Here is a 21,239-nt window from a genome sequence, read left to right on the forward strand (position 1 = left end):
TGGCTGTACACAACAGATGGTGACTGTTCTCTCTGCGTCTCCTGTTGCAGCTGCTCCTTAAAGAAATGGATCCAAATTTTACCATTCTTGTGGCTTCTTCCACTGAGGGCAAAACTCTTTGTTTGAATATTTTGCGGCTGAGCCCAGTCGCGGAAGCAAAGCCCGCCGCTTGCTGCGGACCCGTGATTGCGCCCAACGGTGCGATCAGTACACGGGGGAGTGGTGTCCAGAAGCAGCTGACCACAGACAAGAGGACACCCAGAGTCACAGGCTCACCAGCCCACATGGGTTTTAATCGTAATTTTATTAACTGCCACAATGATGAACTCACACGAGGAACATGGTGTATGCACTACAGGACCCAGAAGGCCATTTCATCTGACCACGCCCTTGAAGGCAGGCTTTAATATCACGAGTGCATACTGCATCATCATTGCCAAGCAGGAGCCATTGAAGAAGGGATAGACTCCCGAAACCGGTCTGGCTGTACACAACAGATGGTGACTGTTCTCTCTGCGTCTCCTGTTGCAGCTGCTCCTTAAAGAAATGGATCCAAATTTTACCATTCTTGTGGCTTCTTCCACTGAGGGCAAAACTCTTTGTTTGAATATTTTGCGGCTGAGCCCAGTCGCGGAAGCAAAGCCCGCCGCTTGCTGCGGACCCGTGATTGCGCCCAACGGTGCGATCAGTACACGGGGGAGTGGTGTCCAGAAGCAGCTGACCACAGACAAGAGGACACCCAGAGTCACAGGCTCACCAGCCCACATGGGTTTTAATCGTAATTTTATTAACTGCCACAATGATGAACTCACACGAGGAACATGGTGTATGCACTACAGGACCCAGAAGGCCATTTCATCTGACCACGCCCTTGAAGGCAGGCTTTAATATCACGAGTGCATACTGCATCATCATTGCCAAGCAGGAGCCATTGAAGAAGGGATAGACTCCCGAAACCGGTCTGGCTGTACACAACAGATGGTGACTGTTCTCTCTGCGTCTCCTGTTGCAGCTGCTCCTTAAAGAAATGGATCCAAATTTTACCATTCTTGTGGCTTCTTCCACTGAGGGCAAAACTCTTTGTTTGAATATTTTGCGGCTGAGCCCAGTCGCGGAAGCAAAGCCCGCCGCTTGCTGCGGACCCGTGATTGCGCCCAACGGTGCGATCAGTACACGGGGGAGTGGTGTCCAGAAGCAGCTGACCACAGACAAGAGGACACCCAGAGTCACAGGCTCACCAGCCCACATGGGTTTTAATCGTAATTTTATTAACTGCCACAATGATGAACTCACACGAGGAACATGGTGTATGCACTACAGGACCCAGAAGGCCATTTCATCTGACCACGCCCTTGAAGGCAGGCTTTAATATCACGAGTGCATACTGCATCATCATTGCCAAGCAGGAGCCATTGAAGAAGGGATAGACTCCCGAAACCGGTCTGGCTGTACACAACAGATGGTGACTGTTCTCTCTGCGTCTCCTGTTGCAGCTGCTCCTTAAAGAAATGGATCCAAATTTTACCATTCTTGTGGCTTCTTCCACTGAGGGCAAAACTCTTTGTTTGAATATTTTGCGGCTGAGCCCAGTCGCGGAAGCAAAGCCCGCCGCTTGCTGCGGACCCGTGATTGCGCCCAACGGTGCGATCAGTACACGGGGGAGTGGTGTCCAGAAGCAGCTGACCACAGACAAGAGGACACCCAGAGTCACAGGCTCACCAGCCCACATGGGTTTTAATCGTAATTTTATTAACTGCCACAATGATGAACTCACACGAGGAACATGGTGTATGCACTACAGGACCCAGAAGGCCATTTCATCTGACCACGCCCTTGAAGGCAGGCTTTAATATCACGAGTGCATACTGCATCATCATTGCCAAGCAGGAGCCATTGAAGAAGGGATAGACTCCCGAAACCGGTCTGGCTGTACACAACAGATGGTGACTGTTCTCTCTGCGTCTCCTGTTGCAGCTGCTCCTTAAAGAAATGGATCCAAATTTTACCATTCTTGTGGCTTCTTCCACTGAGGGCAAAACTCTTTGAATATTTTGCGGCTGAGCCCAGTCGCGGAAGCAAAGCCCGCCGCTTGCTGCGGACCCGTGATTGCGCCCAACGGTGCGATCAGTACACGGGGGAGTGGTGTCCAGAAGCAGCTGACCACAGACAAGAGGACACCCAGAGTCACAGGCTCACCAGCCCACATGGGTTTTAATCGTAATTTTATTAACTGCCACAATGATGAACTCACACGAGGAACATGGTGTATGCACTACAGGACCCAGAAGGCCATTTCATCTGACCACGCCCTTGAAGGCAGGCTTTAATATCACGAGTGCATACTGCATCATCATTGCCAAGCAGGAGCCATTGAAGAAGGGATAGACTCCCGAAACCGGTCTGGCTGTACACAACAGATGGTGACTGTTCTCTCTGCGTCTCCTGTTGCAGCTGCTCCTTAAAGAAATGGATCCAAATTTTACCATTCTTGTGGCTTCTTCCACTGAGGGCAAAACTCTTTGTTTGAATATTTTGCGGCTGAGCCCAGTCGCGGAAGCAAAGCCCGCCGCTTGCTGCGGACCCGTGATTGCGCCCAACGGTGCGATCAGTACACGGGGGAGTGGTGTCCAGAAGCAGCTGACCACAGACAAGAGGACACCCAGAGTCACAGGCTCACCAGCCCACATGGGTTTTAATCGTAATTTTATTAACTGCCACAATGATGAACTCACACGAGGAACATGGTGTATGCACTACAGGACCCAGAAGGCCATTTCATCTGACCACGCCCTTGAAGGCAGGCTTTAATATCACGAGTGCATACTGCATCATCATTGCCAAGCAGGAGCCATTGAAGAAGGGATAGACTCCCGAAACCGGTCTGGCTGTACACAACAGATGGTGACTGTTCTCTCTGCGTCTCCTGTTGCAGCTGCTCCTTAAAGAAATGGATCCAAATTTTACCATTCTTGTGGCTTCTTCCACTGAGGGCAAAACTCTTTGTTTGAATATTTTGCGGCTGAGCCCAGTCGCGGAAGCAAAGCCCGCCGCTTGCTGCGGACCCGTGATTGCGCCCAACGGTGCGATCAGTACACGGGGGAGTGGTGTCCAGAAGCAGCTGACCACAGACAAGAGGACACCCAGAGTCACAGGCTCACCAGCCCACATGGGTTTTAATCGTAATTTTATTAACTGCCACAATGATGAACTCACACGAGGAACATGGTGTATGCACTACAGGACCCAGAAGGCCATTTCATCTGACCACGCCCTTGAAGGCAGGCTTTAATATCACGAGTGCATACTGCATCATCATTGCCAAGCAGGAGCCATTGAAGAAGGGATAGACTCCCGAAACCGGTCTGGCTGTACACAACAGATGGTGACTGTTCTCTCTGCGTCTCCTGTTGCAGCTGCTCCTTAAAGAAATGGATCCAAATTTTACCATTCTTGTGGCTTCTTCCACTGAGGGCAAAACTCTTTGTTTGAACATGGTCAGCGACTAGCTGCCGCCTCCCCCCCAATCCGGCACCCAATACCCAGGAACGTGGACACGAGACGTCTTTACTTTTTGGAAGGCGGGCGCTAGTCGCCCGGCCGTATTTATTAAAGTATGAAATTAAAAAAAAGGTTTTAATTGCATAATCAACAATTTATACAAAAATTCAGCAGGACATTTAGGTACATACTCTTAGCAACAAGTTTGAGAGCCTGACTTTAACAAAACTCTAATACAAGTTATTCCTAACTTATACTAAACATCCTCATCTAGAATTTTTGTACATTTCTGGCCATATGGCAGGGTCACTACCGGTGTCAGGTCCTACAAGCTGCGCCTCCCCTCTGGATGTGCGCATGCGCAGTGTTACCCCGGGAATTGCCCGGTCTACGCCCTGAACTCCATTTACCCACTAAAGGAGGGCCCTTACTCTGCGCCGGTGGCGTCATGAGTCCACGCGCGCGGGGTGGCTACCAGCCTAAGGAAAGCGTGAACTACTCCTACCCGCGCTCCTTTGCTTTGCAGCATCTATTACCTTGCCCCTGGAGTTGTGGGAGTGGCCCGCAGGCTCCTCCCCCTGGGCGGGAACCTCCATAGGATGATGCCCGCCCCCTCAGACCTCAAAATATGTGCTCACCGATAATGACCTTACCGCATGCCCCATACCTAATAAATACGACGACCTATGGGAAAAAATTCTAAAGGACAGCTACACTGGCTAATAAAACAGTATCAACGTATAGCTACCAAGGGAAAAAAGGCCTAAAGACATATAGCAATAAATACAGTACACTTCACTCAGTATCAACGTAGAGCTACAAAGGGAAAAAAGGCCTAAAGACACATAGCATTAAATACAGTTCACTTCAAACAGTATCAACGTATAGCTACAAAGGGAAAAAAGGCCTAAAGACACATAGCATTAAATACAGTTCACTTCAAACAGTATCAACGTATAGCTACAAAGGGAAAAAAGGCCTAAAGACACATAGCATTAAATACAGTTCACTTCACACATGACTTGCTAAAAGGGGGAAAAATTCCTAGCCAAAAGCATCAACAAAATACACCAACCGTTCATCTCTATTACCCTGTGAGACCCGTGGACCGTACATCCAGAACTTACCCTTCAACCAGAGATAAGAACTGCTACCAAACTTTTTGTTCCAAGGGATGGTGGGTGGGAAAACAAAGAAGCCCCGAGCGCGGGGCACACCGTTTCGGCGAGGGAGCGTCCAGGGACAAGGGGGTCTCCTGGGCGCTCCCTATCTCTTTATTCCTGAGGGGCCAGGTGGCCCCTCCTCTAGCCCGCCCCCCCTGACCCGGACCTGTTTCCCAGGATCCGGGTCAAGGGGGCCGCCAGCCAATCGGCGGTGGGCCGCGCCCCCCAGGGCACGCCCCCACCGCCGAGTGGCAACCAAGGAGATAGTGGGGGCGACGGTCGCCGCGCCGCCATGCGTGCGGGGGGGCCGAGGGCCCCCCCTTTTCACATGGTCAGCGACTAGCTGCCGCCTCCCCCCCAATCCGGCACCCAATACCCAGGAACGTGGACACGAGACGTCTTTACTTTTTGGAAGGCGGGCGCTAGTCGCCCGGCCGTATTTATTAAAGTATGAAATTAAAAAAAAGGTTTTAATTGCATAATCAACAATTTATACAAAAATTCAGCAGGACATTTAGGTACATACTCTTAGCAACAAGTTTGAGAGCCTGACTTTAACAAAACTCTAATACAAGTTATTCCTAACTTATACTAAACATCCTCATCTAGAATTTTTGTACATTTCTGGCCATATGGCAGGGTCACTACCGGTGTCAGGTCCTACAAGCTGCGCCTCCCCTCTGGATGTGCGCATGCGCAGTGTTACCCCGGGAATTGCCCGGTCTACGCCCTGAACTCCATTTACCCACTAAAGGAGGGCCCTTACTCTGCGCCGGTGGCGTCATGAGTCCACGCGCGCGGGGTGGCTACCAGCCTAAGGAAAGCGTGAACTACTCCTACCCGCGCTCCTTTGCTTTGCAGCATCTATTACCTTGCCCCTGGAGTTGTGGGAGTGGCCCGCAGGCTCCTCCCCCTGGGCGGGAACCTCCATAGGATGATGCCCGCCCCCTCAGACCTCAAAATATGTGCTCACCGATAATGACCTTACCGCCACAGGCCAGCATTGTTAACCGACGATCTGGCCTCCCCCTGCCTAGACCTACCCTAGAAAGTTCTCACTCTAGTAAACCTTCCACCCAGGCCCAGACCCCAGGCCACTTCCTTCCTCCGTCAAATGGACTCCCCTTACCAGGTAGGACAAATACACCCATGTTGGATCATCTGGAACCGGGGCTTGAAATAACTTGTCCCGCTGTGTGTTGATCCTCTTTATCGAGTGATTCAACGCCCCGACCGGGTCCTTGCCACCCTGGGATCAGTTGAGACCCACCCACTGTGCCACCCGGGCTTGTCCTGAAGACCCACCCACAGTGGAGATGAACCCATCAATGAGTAATCGCCTCCCCAGTTTGGCCCATTCAGTCCCCCCTAGGTGAGGTATCACCACTGACAGGGGGTCGGGCTGCTGAGCTAAAAATCCCTGAAAGCAGTTCCTGAACTGACCATGGCACAGACCCTCAAACCCACTCTTCCCTGTCCTGCGTCCGGCACGTTGTTTGTGCTGGCACATTTTTAGCTCCTCAACTTCTAACGAGGAGTTCCTCCCCTGCGTGGCAGGTTTGAGAAACTGCAAGAACCAGAAAAAGACCAAGAAAAACCTGGGCAACCATTTTTAGCTCCTCAACTTCTGGTGAGGAGTTCCTCCCCTGCGTGGCAGGTTTGAGAAACTGCAAGAACCAGCAAAAAAGACCAAGAAAACCTGGGTAACCATTCCCACTTCCACCTTAGGGAAGGGGTAACACTAACACCTGCCAGCAATACTTGGGCCCTTGGTGTCTTCTTTCTCGACGTATGCTTTCCTTTTGCCGTCCACCCACTGATGATGTTGCGGTGTGGACTACTCCTCAGATATCCGCCATGGACCCAGCCGTGACTGACGTAAGCATCCCCTGGGCTGTCCACCCGTTGCAGCTGCTGTGATATGGAGCACTCCAGGTATCAACCATGGACCCGGTCATACATAAATTGGAAAGATAGACACACACCATTAGTCTTTCCGGCAATAACTGCTGTACACGTGTCAGACTTACATTACCATCAGTCGCTAAACTTAGCTAATCTTAATGCCTCAGTTTGTCTGCTTCCTACCCACGTCTTTATGCATAGGATCTATGTGTTAAAACAAGACGGCTTACTTTAGCAGTGCAGTATCACAGTTGTTGGCTAAAGATTTAGCACAGCCCAAACTCCGCTAGGCCCTAAGCTGGCCCCAAGGACCTTTTAAGTACGCCACTTTGGCTTCTGGGAAATATCATCCCAGCCACCCGGACATGATCACATGCATCCCCAGTACTATGTGATGCCGCAACTAGGCTCTTGGGCACCTTTTAGGTGTGACATCAGGGTGTGTATCTTTATCGGGACCCCCATTATTCGTTCTAGAGGCTCTAGGCCCTGTCTCCATGCCATTCGTGGTTCCCCCACCATATTATTAATATATGGCTTTGGTGTACCCCTAGAGCTCAACGTATATGGTGGTAAATTACTGTGTGCTATAGAGGTCTTTACACCGAATCATTTGCCTCCAATCTCATCCTAGGCTCAACGTATATTGGCCCATTTACCTGTGCGAAAAATAAGTCTTACTGACTGAACCACAGGGGGTGTGTTTAGTACAAATACATATATTTGTTGTTACACACCTGCCCTTTTCCATTTACTCATTCATGACATTAAAGAGTGGTAAAACAAGTAGCTCTATATTCCCTCAAGACTTAGCCTGAAGGCTGCAGGCAATACAGCTAACCCTAGGATAGTTTACTACTGTTGGTTTAAACCTACCATCCATGAAGGGGGCGTTTGGACAGGTGCAATGTTAGGACTGGCGTATATCCCCCCTATATTAGTGAACAGCACCTCATATGGTGATTAGCTCCACAATGAAATAAGTCCATTGTTTGGCTTTCTGCTTCGGCTTGCAAAGGAAAGTGGGACCTGGGAAACTGTCCCTCAGTCTCGCTAAGCCCTACCCTTAGATGACGTTAACCCCCAGGTTGACCCCAATGGAAGGTGGTATACCCTATTCGTGAATGGTTCCATGATTGTTCCAACTATCACCTAGCAGACCACTGATAGTCGTTCTATAATGACAAATTTGACTTATGGCAATGGCTGTTCCTCGCGTAAGAGAACTAAGCAGCAACCATGGCTTCGATAAAGTATAGCAAGTGCTTGTGAGACATGAATAAGCAGCCCAGGCATGTCACCAACCATCCCATTCTCTAGGTGAAATTTAATGTCCCCATGTAGCGTGAGCCCTGATTTAGACAATGAGTTTTCCAGAACTGAACTCATCAACCGAATGCCAACAGAGTATATTTTGGGTAACTCACCACCCCTGGTGGGGGCCCATCCCATCAAGGAGCTGCGTCTGCCTTGTGAATTCTAACCAAGTACAACCCGATCATTTTAAACGCCCAAGCTCCCCGTTGCTGGGTCCCCCCCGGCACATGGACGCGATCCAGTTGATGGGCATTGGTGACTTTGTGTACCTCGGGTCACCTTGAATACAGCGGATACCACCAGTGCCAATCCAAGATGGCGTAGGTGCCCCCGTGTTTTGGGCTGACTGGATTCTTAAATGCTTGAAGAGCTGGGGATGTGTTACCTTACCACACTTGTGTTACACTGGTTACTCATGAAAGAAATTTTTAAAGGTACAAGTCTAATTTTGGCTAGAAAGGCAGCAGCATGCCCCCCAATAACCTTCATGTAACAATATACCCCGATAATATACACAAAGTAATATAACAATAAAATTAAAAATTTTTAAGGCACAACATCGCGACATAGTAAGATCTGCCTCCTGCCCAACAGCTATAGCCCAGCGCAGCATTTTTGCAATAATGAAGTACAAACACTGCAAAACCAAATTTATCAGAACACATCGCCTTCCTCTTAAGATGTCACACAATTTGGTAATGACCAACCCTGAAGTATTTATTTAACACCCACCCGAATGTCTCAATTTAGTACGAAGGACATAACAATGTTCCGTGATCCGGGACATTCTGTTTTGTCAAGCACAGGGAGATTACGCGCTTTGTCCAGACTCACGGGATGTTGAGCGTCATCACAGAGTCTCGAACCCAGTTCCCCAGAATTGAGAGCAACCACCCTAGCCGTTACAGCCACTTTGTCTGTGGTTGATCTATATCCTGCCCAAACTTCACAAACACCCTAATGGTAGTCCAGGCAGACCCGTCATCTCTGCATGTGGTTTCCTAGCAGAACCCGCACACAATGTCTAGACACCCTTTTCAAACCGTTTATTGTACTACTGGGGCAGCTTGTGATGTGGGACTCCCTTCTCTAATGTCACCCAAGACGAGACCACATCTGGGAATAAAGATGTGGTGAACTCAAGGACACTGCCACCCCAGGCCCCTCTAGAATTTCTGTTGAAATGGCATCACAAGTGGTACCGCTATATAAATTATGGCATATGATTTGGTAAGTTGAATGAGCTTTAGAACTGACTTAACAATCAGACTGAGTATTTACCATGATGCATGGTACGGAGAAAGCCAATTCCTTGGACCTAGCCATGTTAGTTATAGAAGGCGAATAAGCGTGTAACTTGTACACAAAACCAATAAAGCTCAACACATTATTACACGTCCCCGAAGGGCACCCAAGGACACTGGAAGGAACTCTACCCTTTGAGCAAGTCCCCCGTATCCGAAAATATTGTACCATTGAAGAGGACTACCTCACGAATGCCAATTCGCTCTCTAATAAGCTTAGCATTGGAGGATAGCGCAAGGAATTAGTTCTAACTTCTTTAAAAAAGGACATGTTTTCCTTACGAGACCCTTTCAGTATACCAAGGCCAGTACTAACTAATCCAATTATTAGTGTACTGACGTCACCACTGGTCTTCAGACTAAGGGACAGTCAAGCCATTCAAGTATGCAGCGAGCTGCCGAGGGAAAGTGGGGCTCGGGGAGACATTCATTTTCATTTGAACCGTGAACTGCCAAAAGACGAAAATGACCCCGGCCCTGTCAGAGGTATGCAGCTCTATTTCACTCTACACTGTATTACAATCGAAGTATTTGATCACTAACGTTCAAGGCCACAATCTGGTACATGAAGTCTAGCTGGTAAAAGTAACACAATTGCCTTCAATAATGGTACGATAAAATGGTTCAAAGAACTGCCGCTCAAGGTACGTTTAATCATGTCTCTAACGGCTGAGCTAGCCGGGCTCCCTGACCGGCAAAACTATAGAACTGTATACGTTTTAAACAATTAAATTAACTAATAAGGATGTGGCCCAGTACTGCATTCCATAAAAAAGTATTGTATCTAAGTAATGTTCGCTCAGCGATTGCAATATAGTACCATGAGACTTCATTGACCCTGCATAAGTAATTTGAGAATTTGGCGCGAAAGCTATTGTGCCTTATTTAACTCATGGCGCGATGTTCTCGTGGACGCGATGTTCTCGTGGACAGTGCGCGACAAACCTGCCTCTGCTACCCCTGCGGGCTTCATTGCTTCATTGGACCGAACATTAATCAGCAATGACAGAAGCCCTCTGACCCTCAAAACGAAAGCCTCATCTCCAAAGGTCCTACATGTTTCATATTCTCATCCATCCATTGCCCTCCAAACAATGTTGGCATTGAACCCCAAACGCAATGCATCAGACACTAAAACACAGCATCTGCGTCCCAAGGCCAGAACACCTCCCTATGTCACTCGCGTGGTTCCCTCCTATTATTGACTTATAATGTGTCTAAAAACACCATTGCCAGAACCCGGGATCGAACCAGGGACCCTCATATCTTGCGTCCAAAGCTCTACCAACTGAGCTATATCGGCACAGGCCAGCCCACGTGGAGGGAGTTTCCCACATGCGGCCCTCCGCGGCATAAGACACTTAAATACCGTAAATGCAGACAGCAAAAACAAAACCCCAATGTCCTAGGGACATGCCCGTCAATGTGCGTGCTCCGCCACCCATGGTCCTTCCGACCACCCAGCCGTGTGCACAGCCCACGAACCTGCAACATCCAAAAAATGGGCACTTCCTCACGACTTAATCACCTGTTATTCTGCCGAAAGCAGCCATGCGCCGCCCGTCCAGCCGTCCTCCGGTGTTTCTTTCAGGGCCCTGTCCCAGTGCCGAGTTGCAAGTCCTGCCGCTTCCCCTGTTTCCAATCGCCGTGCGCATCTTCCGTCCAGACCCCCTGCGCGAACAGAGAGAACCGTCCAGTCGTCCAACCCTGCAGGGAAACAAAAAAGGAGACCATCACTCCGCCCCGAGCGCGGGGCCGTGGCAATCGCGTGAAGGCTCTGCCCATCCCCCGGGTCTCCAGAGCGGCTGGCTCCACGCGGCGAGCTCCTCCAGGAAACAGCTTGCCACACCTGGAAAAGAAAGGGGGAAAAATTATTAAAACAAAGAAGCCCCGAGCGCGGGGCACACCGTTTCGGCGAGGGAGCGTCCAGGGACAAGGGGGTCTCCTGGGCGCTCCCTATCTCTTTATTCCTGAGGGGCCAGGTGGCCCCTCCTCTAGCCCGCCCCCCCTGACCCGGACCTGTTTCCCAGGATCCGGGTCAAGGGGGCCGCCAGCCAATCGGCGGTGGGCCGCGCCCCCCAGGGCACGCCCCCACCGCCGAGTGGCAACCAAGGAGATAGTGGGGGCGACGGTCGCCGCGCCGCCATGCGTGCGGGGGGGCCGAGGGCCCCCCCTTTTCATATTTTGCGGCTGAGCCCAGTCGCGGAAGCAAAGCCCGCCGCTTGCTGCGGACCCGTGATTGCGCCCAACGGTGCGATCAGTACACGGGGGAGTGGTGTCCAGAAGCAGCTGACCACAGACAAGAGGACACCCAGAGTCACAGGCTCACCAGCCCACATGGGTTTTAATCGTAATTTTATTAACTGCCACAATGATGAACTCACACGAGGAACATGGTGTATGCACTACAGGACCCAGAAGGCCATTTCATCTGACCACGCCCTTGAAGGCAGGCTTTAATATCACGAGTGCATACTGCATCATCATTGCCAAGCAGGAGCCATTGAAGAAGGGATAGACTCCCGAAACCGGTCTGGCTGTACACAACAGATGGTGACTGTTCTCTCTGCGTCTCCTGTTGCAGCTGCTCCTTAAAGAAATGGATCCAAATTTTACCATTCTTGTGGCTTCTTCCACTGAGGGCAAAACTCTTTGTTTGAATATTTTGCGGCTGAGCCCAGTCGCGGAAGCAAAGCCCGCCGCTTGCTGCGGACCCGTGATTGCGCCCAACGGTGCGATCAGTACACGGGGGAGTGGTGTCCAGAAGCAGCTGACCACAGACAAGAGGACACCCAGAGTCACAGGCTCACCAGCCCACATGGGTTTTAATCGTAATTTTATTAACTGCCACAATGATGAACTCACACGAGGAACATGGTGTATGCACTACAGGACCCAGAAGGCCATTTCATCTGACCACGCCCTTGAAGGCAGGCTTTAATATCACGAGTGCATACTGCATCATCATTGCCAAGCAGGAGCCATTGAAGAAGGGATAGACTCCCGAAACCGGTCTGGCTGTACACAACAGATGGTGACTGTTCTCTCTGCGTCTCCTGTTGCAGCTGCTCCTTAAAGAAATGGATCCAAATTTTACCATTCTTGTGGCTTCTTCCACTGAGGGCAAAACTCTTTGTTTGAATATATATATATATATATACATATATATATATATATATATATATATGAAGGGGATTCTTATCCGAGGAGAAGAAACAGAGGCCACGAGGGGAGTTCATTGAAAACAGCAGCTTTATTTCAAGGGTCCCAGCGGAGGCGGATGCATTTCGGCGAGTGGGCCTTCTTCAGCGCCCCATGCTGTGAGGATATCGTCCTTCATTAACTCCTCCTGTTGAAATCTCTGCTAGCACCAGAGTCTCCTCCCCCTAGCAGTTAGCTCACCAATCAAAGTTCGTGTTAAGTATAGCGAACTTCAAGTCCCAGCATGCAGTGTGTTTGCATTGCCGAGATGGTAGTATAGGGGAGTGAGTAATCGTGGGATCGGTGCAGGCTTTTCAGGTGAGTAGGGCGAATCGAAGATCAATTGAAACAGCCGAGTTCCCTCTGAGTCCCCTCTGACTGTAGCGACCAGTCGCACCAGGTAAAATGTTGAGTGGGGGCAGTCAAATGCGAGACTGGGTGCCCTATTGAGATAAAATATCTCGGTCCTCTCTCGTCTTCCTGACGTTTCTGGCAGACTTCGGAATTTCCAGTTCCCTGGATACAAGATAACTGCAAGCAGCGTGTTGCCAAATTCATTCCGGGTCTTTTGGATGCTGCAGGGCCTCCGGACCGTGCCTTGGCAAGCACAGTATGTATGAAGGGGATTCTTATCCGAGGAGAAGAAACAGAGGCCACGAGGGGAGTTCATTGAAAACAGCAGCTTTATTTCAAGGGTCCCAGCGGAGGCGGATGCATTTCGGCGAGTGGGCCTTCTTCAGCGCCCCATGCTGTGAGGATATCGTCCTTCATTAACTCCTCCTGTTGAAATCTCTGCTAGCACCAGAGTCTCCTCCCCCTAGCAGTTAGCTCACCAATCAAAGTTCGTGTTAAGTATAGCGAACTTCAAGTCCCAGCATGCAGTGTGTTTGCATTGCCGAGATGGTAGTATAGGGGAGTGAGTAATCGTGGGATCGGTGCAGGCTTTTCAGGTGAGTAGGGCGAATCGAAGATGAATTGAAACAGCCGAGTTCCCTCTGAGTCCCCTCTGACTGCAGCGACCAGTCGCACCAGGTAAAATGTTGAGTGGGGGCAGTCAAATGCGAGACTGGGTGCCCTATTGAGATAAAATATCTCGGTCCTCTCTCGTCTTCCTGAGGTTTCTGGCAGACTTCGGAATTTCCAGTTCCCTGGATACAAGATAACTGCAAGCAGCGTGTTGCCAAATTCATTCCGGGTCTTCTATCTATATTAAAACCATAAATGCACATTTGCCATACATTCTAACATTCTTCAAACAGTGTCAGAAGTGGAGACACCATGAATGGGGAGTGATTGACAGGTCACAGGAGGGAATTGATAACTGTGTTCATGATAGGCAGAATCTAGTACCTTGCACCTTGCTAACTTACTGTGGACGTATGAAATAAATAATGTGATATCTACTTGCAATTGTAAACGTGGAAGATAATGCAGGAGTAGATGTCTGATTGGTTTAGAACAAGCAGGGAAAATGTAAGTGTGATAAATGAAGATGCAGGGTAGCCAGTAGCATAGGTAAAACAAGATAAGGTTTATTCTCAAGGCAGGAGTCTCAGGTTACAGGTAATGATGGTGGTAAGGAAGCAGCAAGGCATCACCCGGAGCAGCATCCTTGCTGCTCAGCCCACACATTCCAACTGACACTCACTCAAACCGTGCGTTTCATCAGCATTCTATTACCTCACAGTCACACTGACTCAGCAGCATGGAACACAAAACTAAGTAAGGAAAGAAGGAATGGCAATGACAGCACAGATGAACTGGAGTAATAATTCTTGTTTCTGGAATTTACTTCTTGAAATGTAGCACTTGCATAGCTGCAGCACCTCAAATCTGGGGGAAGATGACCCATCAGCTTGGAATGTAAAAACATGAAGCTACCATACACCTACATTGTTTATGGAAAGAATAGAAAATATGAATTCAGGTAAGAAAGTAATTCACAAGACCTATAGGATGAGCACAAAACAAGGCAGTGAAAAAATTGAATACAGAACATGGTAATACTCAGCATCATGAAAAGAAGACATTAGGGGTAGGTAAAAATGTAACCATACAATACATGAAATAAACAGACCAAGGTCAAGAATGAAACATACATACATCACTCAACAAAAACACCCACACTGTCTCCCCTCATCAGACAACAAAATATAGCGGAGTAACAAAAGTGACACCTCACACTTAAGTCACTGACTCTACAGCATAGCACAGAGGTGCAATACGTGTGCCCCAACGGGTGCCATACATCTGCCCAAATGACCAACCACACAAGAAGATCTAAGAAAGTGCAAAATATATGCCCCTGTGGGTGCAACACATATGCCCAAAGCAAAAGGTTTGGGCACTAAGAAAAAAACTCCATCACCAGTACTACTAAGAAGTTGTAAAGTAATATTGTTTGGGTAGCAACTCAGCAGTCCATCTCATTGTAATGTTGGGTGCAAGTAGGAATGCCCCAACACATTGAAATGTAAGTACAGTTTAGACGCAACGTAAATGGCTATCACCGGCAACATAAATGTAAGTACGATTTGGGCGCAAAACAAGTGCCCCATCACCAGCAACAGTAAGACATGTCTGGGTGTAAATAAACATTACCCAGTACAAGTAAAAGAAAGAATGGTTTGAGTGCAAGACGTGCCCCATCACCAACTACAGTCTTAGGTTACAGGTAAAGATGGTAGTAAGGAAGCAAGAATGCCCCATCGGGAGCAGCATCCTTTCTGCTCAGCCCACGCATTCCAACTGACACTTACTCAAATCATATACACATCAGCATTCTATTATCTCACCGTCACACTGGCTGAGCAGCAGGGGACATATAACTAAGCAGAGAATGCATGGCAATGATATGAAGATATAATTAAATCAAAAGGATTCACCACATAGATCAGACTGTGTTCAAGGACATGTGTTACTCATCCAGATGCGGAGGCACACAGTGTTTGCTTAAATACCCCTCACACACCAAAAGGGCCCTTGGTGTCATGCTTCATCATAGGGGTCTTCCTGCCCCTCTGCGGGACGGGTGTGCTGCGACCAACAACTACGTGGGAGCACTGTTGGACAACACTATGGGCCTGATTCTGATGCGGGTTGGAAAGCTTTCCCACCTAGGGCCTGATTCTGATGCGGTTAGGAAGGCCTCCTAATGGCATTTGCTCCTTCCAAATCGGATCGGGAACAACCCAGAGCCCAATTATGATGCGGTTAGGAACATATGCTCCCATTGAAGTCAATGGGAGTCCAACCAAATCGTATCGGGAAGCATCCGGATGCATTGTACTCCGTCGGTCGGACTGTCCCGATCCGAGTGGGTTGGAAACCATTTCCAACCCGATTCAGTCGGGAAGCATTTCCAACCTGCATCAGAATCAGCCCCTTAGTGTTGTGGTTGGGTAGTGAGAGGAGAGGTCGGGAGTGAGTATGGGCTAAGTGATTTAAAAAGGACCTGGCCTCATGGACTTAAAAATCTTTTAATAGGTCGTAGAGGCTGGACCTGTTAAAAAAGTGATGCAGAGATGTCCTACCTATGATGTGCGCATACTCCTATAAAGTCAACATGTTTCGAAGCAAAGGCTTCTTCATCAGGACTGAAAGATCCCCTCAGTACTCACTATGTTGAATGTCCCCAATGGGTGTGCTATATACAAAAGTGATACAAAAAAATGAAAAATGCATTGATTTTATGCACTTAATACGACACCCAATAGTACCATGTATGTGTTAATTATGTAGTGTAGGAGGTAATACTCCATGAGCGTCTTGTAACGGGAAGGAAAGGGAATCGCCAAACGTAGTTGCTATGGTTGATGCAGCCTCACCTAAAAATAACTCCCACCCGGCGGCTCCGTAATTCCAGTTTTTTTTATAGAAAAATAGTCCTCCTTCCAACCTTTGTACCATCTCTCCACTCTCTGACACATCCTTATCCTTTCTGATGTCTATGAAGCCCCAAACACCCTTCTCAAACTTCCTCTCCTTTTTAGCCATGCCACCCAACTAACAGGCACACACAGCCACTACTTATAAAAACAAATTACTACCTCCCGGTTCAAATCCATTCCCATAATTCTGTCCCTACTCTAAACTCTACTAAACACACAAGAAATTAAGAACACAAATCTTATGCAATTAATGCACAAAGAATTTTTTTTTCACTAATCTACTAAATATTCTCTAATTTTGGGTTCCAGCGTGGCGTTCTACTCACGGCAAACACTTCAATGTCTCGTTAGGGATAGTAAGACTCATATAAATACAAATTACATTATAATATGTGCTACAGGACTTCTGAATCTATATTATGGAAAATCTTCAAGGGTGTATACAATCACTAGAGGGTGGCAAAGGCCATTCCTTGATGGGAGAGTTTGAGTCTCAGAGAACATCTGCACATATATATTATCTGAAAATGGATAACAAATAAAAGCTTACATTCTCCCGAAATTACATCCAACTGAGATATCCAGGTTTTATTTCCAATTCTATAATGCTTCTAAATATGAACTGCTGCCTTCAAAAAAGTGGTAACCTTTAGAACTATTCATTTAGGAGAAGTTGAGCTATGATTGGTAAGGCAAAAGACCTGGTAACACAGACATTCTGTTAAGCTATGGATAAAGTAGCTGAGTGTTCACAGACCACCCTGTGCATAGGTAGCGAATTTATAATGCATTGATCCTTAAAAATTCATACCTCACAGTAATAGCTAAGGGCCTGATTATGATGTCGATCAGAGTTGCATCGGTCGGTTGGAAAACCTCTGACCAGCAGTCGGGGGCTTTCCGACCGACTTTCAAATGAGGCCCTAAGTGTCTATCACGATCTGTACCAATCACAGGGGCAGAATTAAAAGAATGATATGCTACTTTAAGACCATCCAACAGAACAATCTAAATTCTATACAAAAGGCCTTGTGTCCAGGCCATAATAAAATGCTAAATATTTAGAGATGCACAAGCTGCTTCTTATAGCATCAAAATAGCAAATTTTATGGGTTGAAATTAATGATGTTGGATATTTTTGTACTATGTTAAAGTTAGAATAAAAAAGGGTGATTTTTTAGAAGGTTTAGACTAAATCGACCTTGAGGTTTTTGGAATGCGTATTATTACAAAGCTGCTTACTAAAAATGATTCAATTTCTACCACCCTTCTCTCGCCCATGGCAGCTGGAGTGTGATGCCGGCGAAGCCCATCGGACATAATTATAACTATAAAATGAAGCAGATGCTCACCTAGGGATAGTTTGTCAGCGAAGATTTAATCACCAGTAACGCGTTTCGAAGAACCACATCTCCTTGCTCACACTCACCAGTAACACATTTTGGAGAACCACATCTCCTTGCTCACACCAGTGTGAGCAAGGAAATGTGGTTCTCGGAAACATGTTACTGGTGATACTTATTTTTTCCTCCTTCCGACCAAACTTTCTATGGACAAACTAAAAGTATCTGGCTGACCTGTGCTGGAAGTGTCAATATACAGAATATAAACCAACAGTAAGAAACTTGGAGTGTGACAATTGGATCTTGTGTTATTTTGTTTACCAGGGACATTGATGTGCATGTTCTTCTTTAAGGATTATTAAATATTGTAGTCACATTTGAGAATATCCATGACTCTTCATGGTTGTACTAACTGTTTATGAGTGTGCTGAATGCAGTAGTATTTGTATGCATATATATTTAGGGAGGACATTGGGTGACAATCTAACACACAGCTATATTGATGGAGGCCGTAAGCCGGAGATATGGCTATCTACTGTAAGAGGATTTTACAAGTGCAACAGTTGCAAGGCCTGTAGGATGGTGAAAAATTTCCTCACATTTAAATCAGGTGATGGACATTTGTTCAAGATAAAATGCTCCTTTAATTGTAACACGACCACTGTATTTATGTACTCAGCTGCCCATGTCAATTGATGTATGTAGGGAGCACGATTTTTCCGTTGAACAAACGGATGCTAGAGCATCAGCGAGCAATTAGGAACCAGGATTTCACTTATTCTGAGGCTAAACATTTTTATGATAAACATGATAATGATCCTGGCCTACTGATGTTCTTTGCGATCGATAGAGTACCACCAAACAACAGAGGAAGCAACAGAGTATTGAATCTCAGGCGTTTAGAATCAAGATACATCCTGGATCTGAATACAAAAGTCCCAAGTGGTCTAAACAGGGATGAGGAGCTAGAAGTACTTTTGGGTTGAATGGAAAATTGTACATTGACTTGCTCCTCTCCCAATATCCTGGATTATGCCTTACTTTGTTTTAATATTGGAATGTAAATGGGTTAGAGATATTGTAATATTGTGCAATAGGAGATGATTTTAACTTTGCACTATTGCACTTTATATATTAGGTTAGTGCTGATTTGAAACTCAAGGATACCTGGCACATTTGCACCTTTGATATATTTTGTGGTTATTGACTAGCATGACTCTTGATTATAATGATGGAATTCGTATTGGTTTGGAATAAGAAAAACGTGTATAATGGGAAACAGTTCTATCCGTACCATTGGAGCATGTCTTATATACTAGGATATTACTGATTTCAATGTTTGGGTTATTTTGCACTCAGGCACTTTTATGAGTGCATGTGTGGGTCTGTGAGTAGGTATGTGAGTGGTTCTCTGGGTCTCTGAGTGGATGTATCAGTGACTGTATGGGTGTGTCAGAGGGTGTGTGAGTGTATGGGTGCGTGAGTGGGTTTTTGGATGTGTAAGTGGTTGTGGGGGTGTGTGAGAGAATGTGTGAATAGGTCTGTGAGTGGGTGTATGTGTTTTTTAATTGGGGTCTCAACCAACACATCTCCTGCAGATTCTTACAGGGGCCATGCTGAGTGCAACTATGTATCCACAGATCTTCACAATTACAAAAAACATTTTCCCATAATTTGTTCCATATGAGGGGTGCCTCATAGACCAGTCCATCAGTCATAGAGTTATCCTGACCGTTTATATCCTATTTCTACTTTATTTTCACACCCCAGGGAACTGTGTCTTGATTCATGTAATGGCAGCCACAACTCTCTTTCAAGTTGTGGTCAGCCAATACACTGTTCCATCGCCGTGGATCCACAGTGGATCCACGTCTCTAGATATATACACATCTTTTTTCTTCAATAAATCCAAAAATACAAACAGATTTACACGAAATTGCAAAAAGCACTCTTTCTGGACCAAGATCTAGCTTTCTGCCAAATTTGGTGAAATTCCGTTCAGTGGTTCGGGCTGTAGTCGTTTCTAAAATACCTGTGAGAAATTGCATGAAGAAAATGCATTTTGGGACCCCCCTTTTTCTCAGCCCCCACTTGATGAATCACCCTGAAACTTTCCTAACATCAGCTTTAGTGACTAGTACACTAGTTTTGAAAATGTCATGAAAATTCTCCAAACTGCACCAAAGTTATTAGCAAAGCAAAATAAAAATTCTTCGCCAGCTAGTTCCTAAATATAACTACCTACTGGCAACCGCCAGAAGGTGATATATACATATATATATATATGTACTATATACTATATACTATATATATATTATATATATATATATATATATATATATATATATATATATATATATATATATATATGTATATGTATATATATATATATAATCCCAAATTGCCTAAGCTTGCGAGAGGCACACTACAGGATTCTTCCCTCCGGGCTGGTAAGCTTTGCGTGACTCGTTGCTTCACTTTTCATTAGTGTGCCCGACGCGTTTCGGGGAACCACCCCCTTCCTCATGGGCTGCAACAAAAAGCACACGAGATTTGCATCAATTTCATCTGGACTTGATTTTATTCATGACAAGCCCCTCTGTGGGCGTATGCTAAGTGCATTTTGCTTACAGCGTATTATGGGACTTGTGGTCCGTTGATGCAATACAATTTTCAAGTCTTTAAGTAAGTTCATGTGTCCATTTGTAAAATAGTGCATGTCTTTATACTGCCTTGAGTAGGCTGTGTTGCAAACCTGTCACGCTGTGTCATAAGCAGATTCCTGTGCTTTTAGGTCCCAATAGTTCAGGATTCCAGGCCGCGCCTTGCCGCTATGGTCGTTTCTCAAGCAGCCAGCGCTGGTGCTCTCTCCACGGCTAGGCTGCCGTGAAAACATATAATCCCAAATTGCCTAAGCTTGCGAGAGGCACACTACAGGATTCTTCCCTCCGGGCTGGTAAGCTTTGCGTGACTCGTTGCTTCACTTTTCATTAGTGTGCCCGACGCGTTTCGGGGAACCACCCCCTTCCTCATGGGCTGCAACAAAAAGCACACGAGATTTGCATCAATTATATCTGGACTTGATTTTATTCATGACAAGCCCCTCTGTGGGCGTATGCTAAGTGCATTTTGCTTACAGCGTATTATGAGACTTGTAGTCCGTTGATGCAATACAATTTTCAAGTCTTTAAGTAAGTTCATGTGTCCATTTGTAAAATAGTGCATGTCTTTATACTGCCTTGAGTAGGCTGCGTTGCAAACCTGTCACGCTGTGTCATAAGCAGATTCCTGTGCTTTTAGGTCCCAATAGTTCAGGATTCCAGGCCTTGCCTTGCCGCTATGGTCGTTTCTCAAGCAGCCAGCGCTGGTGCTCTCTCCACGGCTAGGCTGCCGTGAAAACATATAATCCCAAATTGCCTAAGCTTGCGAGAGGCACACTACAGGATTCTTCCCTCCGGGCTGGTAAGCTTTGCGTGACTCGTTGCTTCACTTTTCATTAGTGTGCCCGACGCGTTTCGGGGAACCACCCCCTTCCTCATGGGCTGCCACAAAAAGCACACGAGATTTGCATCAATTTCATCTGGACTTGATTTTATTCATGACAAGCCCCTCTGTGGG

This window comes from Lissotriton helveticus, chromosome 2_1, assembly GCF_964261635.1.
Source record: "Lissotriton helveticus chromosome 2_1, aLisHel1.1, whole genome shotgun sequence".
In the NCBI taxonomy this organism is placed as follows: Eukaryota; Metazoa; Chordata; class Amphibia; order Caudata; family Salamandridae; genus Lissotriton; species Lissotriton helveticus.